At 46.7% G+C, this 11,116-nt stretch overlaps 1 long non-coding RNA gene across 1 annotated transcript; it reads right to left on the bottom strand.

Annotated features, from left to right (window-relative positions):
- Positions 1 to 2,151: 2,151 nt before the first annotated feature.
- Positions 2,152 to 10,341, bottom strand: LOC105470447 (uncharacterized). The gene is made up of 3 exons (XR_011611416.1): positions 9,962 to 10,341; positions 4,954 to 5,063; positions 2,152 to 2,265 (listed from the first exon to the last, which is right to left on the bottom strand). It is a non-coding gene; the product is annotated as an uncharacterized lncRNA (long non-coding RNA).
- Between the last annotated feature and the right edge of the window lie 775 nt (positions 10,342 to 11,116).

Below are 11,116 nucleotides of genomic sequence, written 5' to 3' on the forward strand. Positions count from 1 at the left end.
TCATGGCCATTGGAAACATGTCAGGCTATATTGAGGCAGGGCAGCTCTGGGATTTCATGGGCTTGGGGATAGCAGGGTTGAACTGGTTCAGTATCAGCTTGAACTTTCTGCTTGAGTCTTAATTGCTTTTTGGAGGCAATCAGACATCCAGTTAACCTCCTCTTTCCAGGAATTTTGTTTTCTTGACTCTGCTGTCTTACAAAATGGTCAGGAGGAAGATATTTTCAGAAGGCTTAGGAGCTTGACACACAGGCCGGATGCATTGTAATTGCATCCGGGGGACAGAACACATTTCTGAATTCATCCCCAAAGCCTTATCTACATTTTAAAAATATTGCGGTTAAGTCTAGGGTGGAGAGAAGGGGCATAAAATCACATGCAAACACTCTTGGTAGGATAATGTGCGCGCAGGCACATTTGACTCTTCCCTCTCCTGGAATGAGCAGCTGGAAGGTGAGTCTTTAAGACTCACGTCCTCGCTTTTCTACAGGATGGTGCAAAGGAAGCTGCATGACAGTGTTCTAGCCCTGGGATAGAGAGAGCTGGAGTGTGGTTCTGCCGTGAAATATCAGAGCATGGATATGACCCAACTAGAAACATAAGCCTCTTGGCTTCAGTTTCTTCACTTCCCAAATGGGCAGATCCTATTCTAACTACTACCTACAGTTAGTAGGAGGATAAAATGTTATAATCAATGTGAAGTGCACAGAACATGTGAAAGTATTTTGGAGTCACTAATGATACAATGGCACGTTTTGGAGAGAAAACCTTAGGACTTAACCTTGGATGGATCATTTATGACTTCTTCTAATGCTACGATACTGGCTGAGTTACTTATTCCTGTGCCTGGGTAACATTAGTCTCACTTATAAAATAAGAATAATGACCCTATCCCATAGATACTGTATGCAGAATACTCTACAAAACATCACTTGAAACACGATGTGCATTCAAATAATGAGAGTTTCCATCTCTGCTTCTTCCTCCCCCTTAAAAAATTAATTTATTTTCCCTTTTACTGACTAGTCTTTTGCAGAGGTGATTAGAGTGCCTGGCAATGCATGGGAATGTGGGTCCTATTTATAGATTATTAATTCACTGGTCTTTTGGAAAATCACTAATGCTGTTTTCCAAATCATTTGTCTTTTTTCAATGCTAAAATTGTGATCTTATCTTCCCAACATAATTTGTTACCTGTTTATGAATTTTAACATGACGAAAGGAAGTGTGGAATTTATGGCAGCGTTTGGGTAGGTAGCATGGCTTTTCTTGCTCAGTAGCTCTAATATAGTTTGATATTTGTTCTATTTTGGTTTGTGTATTATTTATTGCCTTTATACTTTCAAAAGAAACTAGAGGCTATTTGCAAAAACACCAGTAGAGAATATAGTAAAACAACCACCACCAAAAAGAAATGAGAGTCTGGGCACGGTGGCTCATGCCTGTAATCTAGCACTTTGGGAGGCTAAGGTGGGTGGATCACCTGAGGTCAAGAGTTCAAGACAAGCCTGGCCAACATGGTGAAACCCCATTTCTACTAAAAACACAAAAATTAGCCGGGCATGGTGGTAGGTGCCTGTAATTCCAGCTACTCAAGTTACTCAAGAGACTGAGGCATGAGAATTGCTTGAACCCGGGAGGCGGAGGTTGCAGTGAGCCCAGATATAGGGCCACTGCACCCCAGCCTGGGTGACAGAACAAGACTCCATCTCGAAAGAAAGAAGGAAAGAAAGGAGGGAAGGGGAAGGGGAAGGGGAAGGGAGTTGGCAATACCCAACCAAGAACTGGAGATCAAGGGTTACTGACCACTGTTGTACATTGTTTTGCTCTAAGCTTTCTAGCACATTAGGCAAAACTGGGTAAAAATAGATTTTTGTGTTTTTCATTGTCAGGTAAAAAACAGCTAAGTATACTTTTCATGAAAGCCACCTTTTCCTCAACAGAAATTATGACATAATTATTTGCAGAGACTGATGAAAATAACAGGTCACAGCAGCTGTTTTGAAGATTCTGATCCTGTGTTGTTCGGCGTCACATTAGCAGAGATCCTTCACATTGAGGGGTTTTGGGAGGGCTCATGAGAGGCGCTGTGCCAGCTGGTCCAGGAATACCTTCTCTCCATTGAGAATGGGGTTCGGACACCTTCCTGGGTGGGAAGGTGGTTAGTGCACCTGTGACAGGCAGCCTGGTTTAGTTTGTGGATTGTTCTGTCCCAGGCATCTCCTGATCCCAGGCTTGCTTGCATGTTGGCCTGAGGCATTTCATCTGGTAGAAGAGGAGGGAATTTGGACTTTGTTACTTAGCTTCTAAAATGGAAACCTACAGACATCACGTGCTATTTAATTTCATTACATTTGATCTAATTCAGTTCAACTCCATATTGTTCAATTTCAACCAGTTCAGCTGAGGGCTGCAAGCACCTCCTGTGCCCTGGGCAATACAGGGGATATGGTTGGCTCAGGCTCGGTGCTGCCCTCAGGGGTGTGGCTTGCTGGCTTGGGAGGCAGATGTGTGCCCCACTGCCTGCCATGGAGGAGGGTATCAACAATGGCTCCACAGAGAGCCAGGGGAGGTGCTGTGGGGGCAGCCAAGAGGAAGCAACAACTCTGTGAAAATGTTCTTTTATTTATAGCGATAAAGGTACCTGTCTGTATAATGATCTCTTTTCTGTTATATATGATTCTGGAGTTGCCAATTATGCTGTAGTTTAGAAAATATTTTTCCTGAGGGTTAATGTTTACATTTACAAATGTATACAGCTTAACTAACAGTTTAAATGGAAATTTTAATATATTCTATGAATTGTTGCTTCATTTGCATGTTTTATCAATTCGCCATCATTCTGGGTTGTATATAGTGCAGTAATTAGAAATTGAATTAAAAAGGACTGTGCATTTTTAATTTTCACTTCAGAATGTAAAATGCTAGTTGTTTAATGTCTGCCTTATCAATGTCATGTTGTATAGATATGAGAGTAGAGGCCAGGACATTCCTGGAGACCTGAACCCCAGAGAGATGATAAGCATGGATAGGACGGCGAGTCAACTTACACTGAAGGGAATGTGGCAGGTGCGAAGGTGATAGGCAGCTGTGACTTGCTGCTCACCGCTGTGTTTCCTTGGTGTTCTCATTAGCATCACTGTTCCCCATGTCTTGGCCCAGACCCAGAATTGCAGGCTTAACAAGCCAAATAGCTATGCAGTGAGAAAGCTTTGCTAAAAGCATGAATGCTGCATATAGGTAGTCAGTTCCATTTGCCCTGAATGTGCACTAAGGACCCAGTCTGTTCTGTCTACAGCAGATGATCCACTCAGACAAATGCCTAAGGGACTGCATGTAAGAGCTAATCACACAGTGGCCCTCCCTTCCCACTTCCTTTGTGTCATTATAGTCCTTATGGCAGACAGGACTGGCTGCAGGTGGCATTCACACACACTGACAGTCCCTTATGATGGAGTCAGTTGGCTTTGCAGTGTGACATTGAGAGGGTGCTGGCATGTCCTAACCACAGAGCTCCACTGTGGACTATCTCAGGATGTCTCTTCCAATCTCCTGTAGCTTTTCAACTGTCTTCCTGAAAGAACTCAGGTATTGCCTGACAAGGGGGTGCTCGTCAGCAGCAGCTGCCCTCACCAGCTGCATCTCCTGAGCCTGGAAGCGTGCCTGGCACTTGCAAGGTGCTCAGTGTGTCAGTCAGGAGAGCCTGTGTATGCTGCAGTAACAAGCAAGCCCCAGCTCTCAGGGGTGTATCTCTTATTCATTTGTGTGTCTCTTTATGGTGGGCAGGAGCTCTGGGACATCCTCTGTCACCAGGCAAGAGGAAGAGGAAATGGTTTATGTGCATTGATTCTGAAAGGTATCTGTCTAGAAGAAACACAAGTTACTTCTGCTTGTATTTCATTGGTCAAAGCAAGCCATGTGGCCACGTCTAACTTCAGAGAGGTAGGAAGTACGAGTCTACATTTCCCGAGGGGGTGAATTGGATGCATTAGTGAGCAGCATTTATCTCTCACACACTCCATGTGTTTATCAAGCTGCACTAGAGGTGTGAAATAATGTTTGCCGATAATGACGCTGGTACCTCACTGTTCTTCCTCTAAGGGAAGATATTGATATTTAATTAGGTGAAGGTCTCTGGATGTAAAAGTAGAAGTTTCTAAAAATCTAGAAGCCTTAAAAACCTCAGAGATTGTCCAGCCCCATTTAATATTAGCAACGAGACCAAGTGATTTCCCAAGTGCCTTTCATTCTGTTGATGCTAAACCTGGGGCTTGTGTCTTGGCCTGCCAACTCACCCACTAGAGTGCTTGCCACTTTCCTCTTGTACCTGTAAGAAGACGATCTAGGTCTTACTGCAAAGACCATTTCCAAAGACTCTGGTTCCTGAGGCTCCCTGGAGTAGCCAAGCACTCATTACTATCCACTGCAGCATGGCAGTGCTTGGGGTCTGCCTATTCAGCCTCTAGATGATGAGGATTACAGATAATAATGTGTCCAAAGTGCTTTGGATAGTGCCTGCAACAGTCAGTGTGTAATAACTGTTTTTTTTTTTTTTTTTTTTTGAGTTGGGGGCAGGGTCTCACTTTGTTACTGAGGCTGGAGTGAAGTGGTGTGATCATGGTTCACTGTAGCATCAAACTCCCCAGCTCAAGTAATCTTCTGCTTCGCCTCCTGAGAAGCTGGGACTGCAGGCACGCACCACTATGCCTGGCTAATTTTTGTATATTTTGTAGAGACGGTGTCTCATTATGTTGCTTAGGCTGGTCTCAAACTCCTGGCCTCAAGCAGTCCTCCTGACTCAGGCCCACAAAGTGCTGGGATTACAAGTGTGAGCCACTGTGCCTGGCCTATAACTACTGATTTATTATTATTCCATGTGATTGTTGTTGTCGCTGTAATTGAATTCTATAGTGATGTCCCTTCTGGCCTGGCACAGGATGGCAGAGGGCTTACAGTTTTCTCCAGGCAGTGCTCCCAGCTCAGGGTTCAGTCACCAGACAAGTCATTTGTTATCTCTTGCCGTGTTTGGATTTTGGCCTCCCATGTTCTCCAACAAGGGCACCCTTGAGAAGAAGGGAGAGGAAAAGAAGGAAGGGGAGGGGTGGGGAGAAGAGAAGGTGCAGTGAGCATGAGAAACAAGCACTGAGAGACAGGATGGGTGATACGGTTTGGCTGTGTCTCCACCCAAACGTCACTTAGAATTGTAATCCCCACCTGTCAAGGGTGGGACCAGGTGGAGGTGATTGGATCATGGGGCCAGTTTCCCCCATGCTTTTCTCATCATAGTGTTGAGTCTCAGGAGATCCGATGGTTTTATAAGCGTCTGGCATTTCCTCACTTGCACTTCTCCTTCCTGCCGCCCTGGGAAGAAGATACTTTTCTTCCCCTTCGCTTTCTGCCATGATTGTAAGTTTCCTGAGGCCTCCCCAGCCATGTAGAAATGTGAGTCAATTAAACCTCTTTCCTTCATGAATTACCCAGTCTGGGGTATGTCTTTATAGCAGCGTGAAATGAACTAATACAATAAGCATCTGGAGGGGATATCGGTGGAGGAGACAGGAGGAGCTGAAGGAAGATACCACAGGTCTTGGGGCCAAAGACAAGGAGTGGCTCAGGAGCTCCAGGTCTGAGGGCAAGGCAGGGAGCAAGAAGGAGACAATACAGAGGTGCTGAGGCATTAGGGGTGTTGATTGAGGAGTGGCAGGCATCTCCTCTCAGAACGTGCTCAGGCTGGGGGGTTTCAGTAAATGTCCAAGCCCCCCTGGCCCGGTCTTTCCCTTCCAGGTAGGTGCTGTCCTGCCTCCTGCCATCTAGACTGGCCTTGTCCAGAGCGTTGCCTCTCCCTCTGGCTCTGATCTCCCTGCAAGGGGGCTCCCACTAAAGAGAAATGACACAATTTACAGAGGGAATGCTGGCCTCTAGACAGCCATGGAGTGCTATGCAGGGAGTAACGAGGTGCTCTGATAATAAGAACAGCCAAGGTTTACGGAGCCCCAGGTCCAGGAGTCAGCTCAGTGTGTTCTTGCTTCTTTATGTCTTAATTATTTGGGTTTGTAATCATCATCATCATCATGATAATGGAGATGTCAATAACAGCGATAACAGCTATCAACGAGTGAGCTCTTATTACTGTGTGTTTTATGTCTATTATTTGTTTCCATAGCAATGGTTTCAGGTAAGGGGATTTTCAAAAGGGGACAGACAGTGAGGCTCAGGAATGTAAACCAGTTGCCTGAGCTCCCATGTCTGGTAAATAGCAACACAGACCATGGCTCAAAATATATCTCTCTAACTTCAAAGCCCATGCCAGGGCTTTAAAGATAACTCAGGATTATGCTCTTTGCAAACAAAGGAAATTGGAACTCAGGGAGGTCCAATTTCAGTTTCTAGAACATCTACACCTCTTTGGAATGAAGGTGCACTTGGATTAGGGTCCTCTGAGCCCTGGTTAACACTTCCTCCCCATGTGCCCTGCTGCCCCCAACAGATGCAGGACAGTCCTTTCTATGGGGTAGGGGCCTAGGTGGGAACAGTGCTGCTTCCTGGTCCTTCCTGTCTGTAGCCAAGCTAAGTTTCATTAATGCAAGGACACCCAGATAGTGGGCAAGTCTCGAAAGAGCAGCTTTTGGAGTCCCTGCGGAAGGGGAAGGAAGATGCATGTCCTCTTATTTATGGCCGTGCAACGGGCTTGGCCTTGGTAATAGAAACTGTGGTCTGGCGTGTTTCTTGCTGCCTTTGCTTGTTTAGAAACCGCCACTTGCAGGCACTGCCCACCCTTACAGGGCATGGGTCAATGGTCAGCCCTGTGGTTGGCGAGTGTCTACCTTGTGCCTGGCTGATGCCCACACCCTGAGAGATAGTACTATTATTCTCTCTTGTAGAAAAAGATAAATTTAGGATGTTTAAGTAACTTCTCTAAGGCTTCACTGCTAATTCAGTTGCTCAATCAAGATTTGAATCAGGTGTGTGTGACTCCAGACTGGAAATATTTGGCTCATGAGGACTGCTACTTGGCTACGCAGGTGTGCTTCCAGAAGAAAGGGAAAGACAAAGGTATTTAAGCATTGTTTTTTAAAAAGGTAGTATTTCTATTTTCCTCCTTCTCCCTGCCTTCAGTATATTCCTACAAAAGGTTGATGGAAGGAAAATTGACATAAATCATAAAATCTCAAATGAGATTTGGGTACTTTGTGGTTTTGACTTATCTATACTGATCTTTCCTTGAATGCAGATCATCAAAGTTTGGCTTTTTCTTTCTATTTATTGACTTGTCTATCCAAGTGCTTATCTATCTGTGTTCTGTAATGTGGAAAGCGGCCACAGTGCCTAAGACTGGGCTTGAAACTTCTGGCAATGTAATACACGTATTGGTTTTGGATTGTTCTTAAACGGATCATCTGGTACCATTGAGGACTTTACCTTTCTCTGACATTCTCAATTGCTCCGAGTTAAAAAATAAAAAGTTGCATGAAGGAATGTTCAGTGTCCAAGAAAGACATTGGATGAAGTGGGAGTGAAGGGTGAAGAGCAGGGTTTTAAAGAGAAAAACTCACACAATTTAGGACAGGCGAAAATGGTGAAAGAAGCCTAGTATTCCCACGCCCACCCCGCTCCCTATTACAGAACAGCAGGCTAGAGTCATCTTGTAGTGTCAGTTTCAGACTTTTATCACATTTTCAAGTGGGGCCAACTTACTGACATTTTGTCCGCACAGCTCTGGCCAAAGCACTCGTGAGCCGAGGCTCGGCACTGCCAGGCAGCCCTCACTGTCAGACCAGCGGAGGCCACGCGGGCTGTGGACGCAGCCCCGGTATAGATGCAGCGGGGCCACATGCCTCTTCCTCTGGTTTAAATGTTTATCCAAAAAAGAAAAACGTAGCCTGAGATTTCACTCTGTGTGGCTGCCAGACACTTGTTTCTTTTCCAACTGGCTTCCCCATTGAGGGACTTTTCCCTGAAGGTCCTGGTGGTTTGGGCTTAGATTACAGGGAGCAAGGCTGTATTTTTAAGCAGGCCATGAGGGGAAGGGGGAAGACAGGGGAGGACACTGGGATGGTGTGTGTGTGTGGATGCGTGTGCTGTGTGGATGTTTGTTGTGTGTGTGTGATCTGTGTATGTGTTGTGTGAATGTGTGTTTTGTGTGTGTATGTTATATGTGTGTGAATATGAGAGTTGTGTGTAGTGTGAATGTGTGTGTGCATGTCTGGTGTGTGTGTGTAAATGTGTGTGTGTGTGTGCATGTGTGTGAATGTTGTGTGATGTGTGCGCATGTGTGAATGTGTGGTGTGTGCATGTGTTGTGTGTATATGTGGTATGTGAATGTGTGTGTTATGTATGTGTGTGTTGTGTGTGGTGTATATGTGTTGTATGCATGTGTGACACTGTGTTGTATGTGTGTGAATGTGTGTGTTGTGTATGTGGTGTGCAAATGTGTATGTGAATGTGAGTGCGTGTGCGCATGTGTGTATTGTGTGTGTGGGGTTGTAAATGTGTGTATGTGTGTGGTGTGTGTGCGTGTTGTGTGTGCATGTGTGTATGGCTTTGTGCATGGTGTGTGTGGTGTGTGCATGTGTGTGTGTGAATGTGTGTGACTGTGTTGTGTGTGGTGTACATGTGTGTTTGTGCATGTGTGACTGTGTTGTGTGTGGTGTGTGCATGTGTGTGGTACATGTGAGTGTGTATTGTATATGTGTGTGTTGTGTGTGTGACTGTGTCTGCCACACAGAGTGAAATCTCAGGCTACGTTTTTCTTTTCTGGATAAACATTTAAACCAGGGGAAGAGGCATGTGGCCCTGCTGCATCTATACCAGGGCTGTTTCCACAGCCCACGTGGCCTCCACTGGTCTGACAGTGAGGGCTGCTGGGCAGTGCTGAGCCTCAGCTCAGGAATGCTTTGGCCAGAGCTGTGTGGACAAAATGTCAATAAGTTGGCATTGTGTATATGTGTGTTGTGTGCGTGTTGTGTGGGATGTGCATGTGTGTTGTGTGTGTGGGGTGTATGTGTGTGTGGTGTATGTGACTGTGAGTATGTGTGTTGTGTGTGGTGTGTGCATGTGTGTGCCTGTGTGCTTAGAACCTTAATCCTCAAGTCTAAATGCTGATGGCACCTCTGGGAGGTGATTAGGGCTAGATGAGGTCATCAGGGCGGGTCCCAGTGGGGTTAGCAGCTTTGTGGGAAGAGGAAGAGAGACCTCAGGGCAACACCCCACCCTTTGCCATGTGATGCCCTCGGCTAAGTCATGGTGCAGAGGGGAGGCCCTCATCTGATGCACCCCAACCACGGAATTCCAGCCTCCAGAAATGTCAGATACAATTTTTTTTTTTAATAAATTGTCCAATCTCAGGTATTCAGTTATTGCAACAGAAAGCTGACTCTGATGAGGGCTCTGCAGCAATGCAGAGCTGGTCCCAGAGGTAAGATGGACAGAGCTTGTGCAGCTCTGGGCGTCCCTGTGGGCACCTCTGGGCCAAGCCCAGCTGCACTTTCACCCTCCTGATTTCCCACAGCAGGCAGGAGGGTGGTGGAGCCCACAGTCCGGGGCAGGAGAGTCTCTCAGATTCCTGGGAGGAGCTCGGAGCCCAAACGAGGACAGACAGAAGCTGCTTATCTCCAGCTTGCGTAAGAGCAAAGAGCTGGCCACTGTCACTTGCATTTTTGCAGAGACCCAGGCAGGCTGGGTGTGGGAGCTTCCCAGTGGAAGGGAAGGCACTGGCTGAGCCCCAGTGGAGGCTGCTGGCCTGGAAGCTGGGGCTGCAACTAGAACCGGGGCATCCCGTGTGAGTTTAAGGCGAGCACGTTTGTCTTTCTTGGTTTGTCCTCAGTGGGACGTCAGGGCAGGAGTCGGGGCAGCTGTGAGTTATTAACCAAGTCTTAGGCATCTGGGACTGACTCTTACGGGTTGCTTGATTCCTAGATTGGGGCGAGAGATAGCGGCCTGGCTTCCCGCAGGTGTGACTTACCGAGGGCAGGCCAGCGTCCAGCCTGGCTGCTGCAGGTCGTGGGCCACAGTTCCATTTGTACAGATGGTCACACCATTGTCTCTTTGTATACCCAGCGTCTAAGGCCCCATTCTGGCTCCAGCCCTTCTTGATGTGGGGCCTTGGGCATGTCCCCTGACTGTCCTGTGCCCGTCTTTTCAGCGGTGAAGGGAGCAGCGACCATGCACACCACTGAGGACAGCTGTGGGGATGAAACATGGCAGGCCGAGGTACAGTAGGTGTGCCAAAGTAATTCAGAAAAGCCCAGCTGTCCCTCCGTGGGCCTTCACTCCGTGCTACCTTGGCTGGAAGGTGGCCAACGTTTGTTTTGAGGCTAGGGCTGCTTCTCCAAACACATGGAATTAATCTTTGAATCACACATTTGGCAGCTCCAAGCATCCCCTTCAAGATGGTCTGCTGACAGTCTCCTCTGCTGTCTGCTCACTGGACTCCGGGATGCTTTGTGAGGCAGTTGTGGGGTGCAGCAAATAATAAAGGTTTTGGAATCTGAAGACTGGAGTTAGAATCTTAGGTCAGTAATTTGCTGCCTTGGTAACCTCCATCAAATTCCACCCCGCTGAGGATGAGTCTCTTCATCTTTATGAAGGGGATGTGGTATTGGCACCCCTGGCTTGGGTGACATGTGAGGCAGCTACATGGTGCTGGGTGTGGTGTCCGTCTCTCCCTCTATCATGATCTGTTCTCTCTCTCTCTCTTTTTTTTTTTTCTTATTTTCTTTCCCCTTTCTGTGAAAGTTACCCCATCCCATTTAGCTTTGTGAATGACCTGTGCTTCCCAGCATTCTATACTTACAAAACTAGTTGGGATTGCTTTTCTTGAGAAGCTGTTTTGTAAAGAAGTTTGCTAGATATCTATCTACATGGACACAGATGTATTGATATCGTATATTGTTTCTTCTTTTGGAAAGGAGTCAAAGAGCCTCTTGTCATCTTGCAGGTAGGTGGGCAGCCCGAGATCTAAACTTCCCGTGGGAAATCTCCACGTGGAAAAGCCCCACTCAGAATCCCAGGCGGCAAGGGCAGATTAGGACTTACCAAGGCGTTCCAAGCTCCATGGCCATAGGTGGGTTGCTCTTGGTCACCAGGGGGCAGAAGCATTGATGATAAGAGCTGTTCT

Source organism: Macaca nemestrina, chromosome 13, assembly GCF_043159975.1.
Source record: "Macaca nemestrina isolate mMacNem1 chromosome 13, mMacNem.hap1, whole genome shotgun sequence".
NCBI classification, from domain to species: Eukaryota; Metazoa; Chordata; class Mammalia; order Primates; family Cercopithecidae; genus Macaca; species Macaca nemestrina.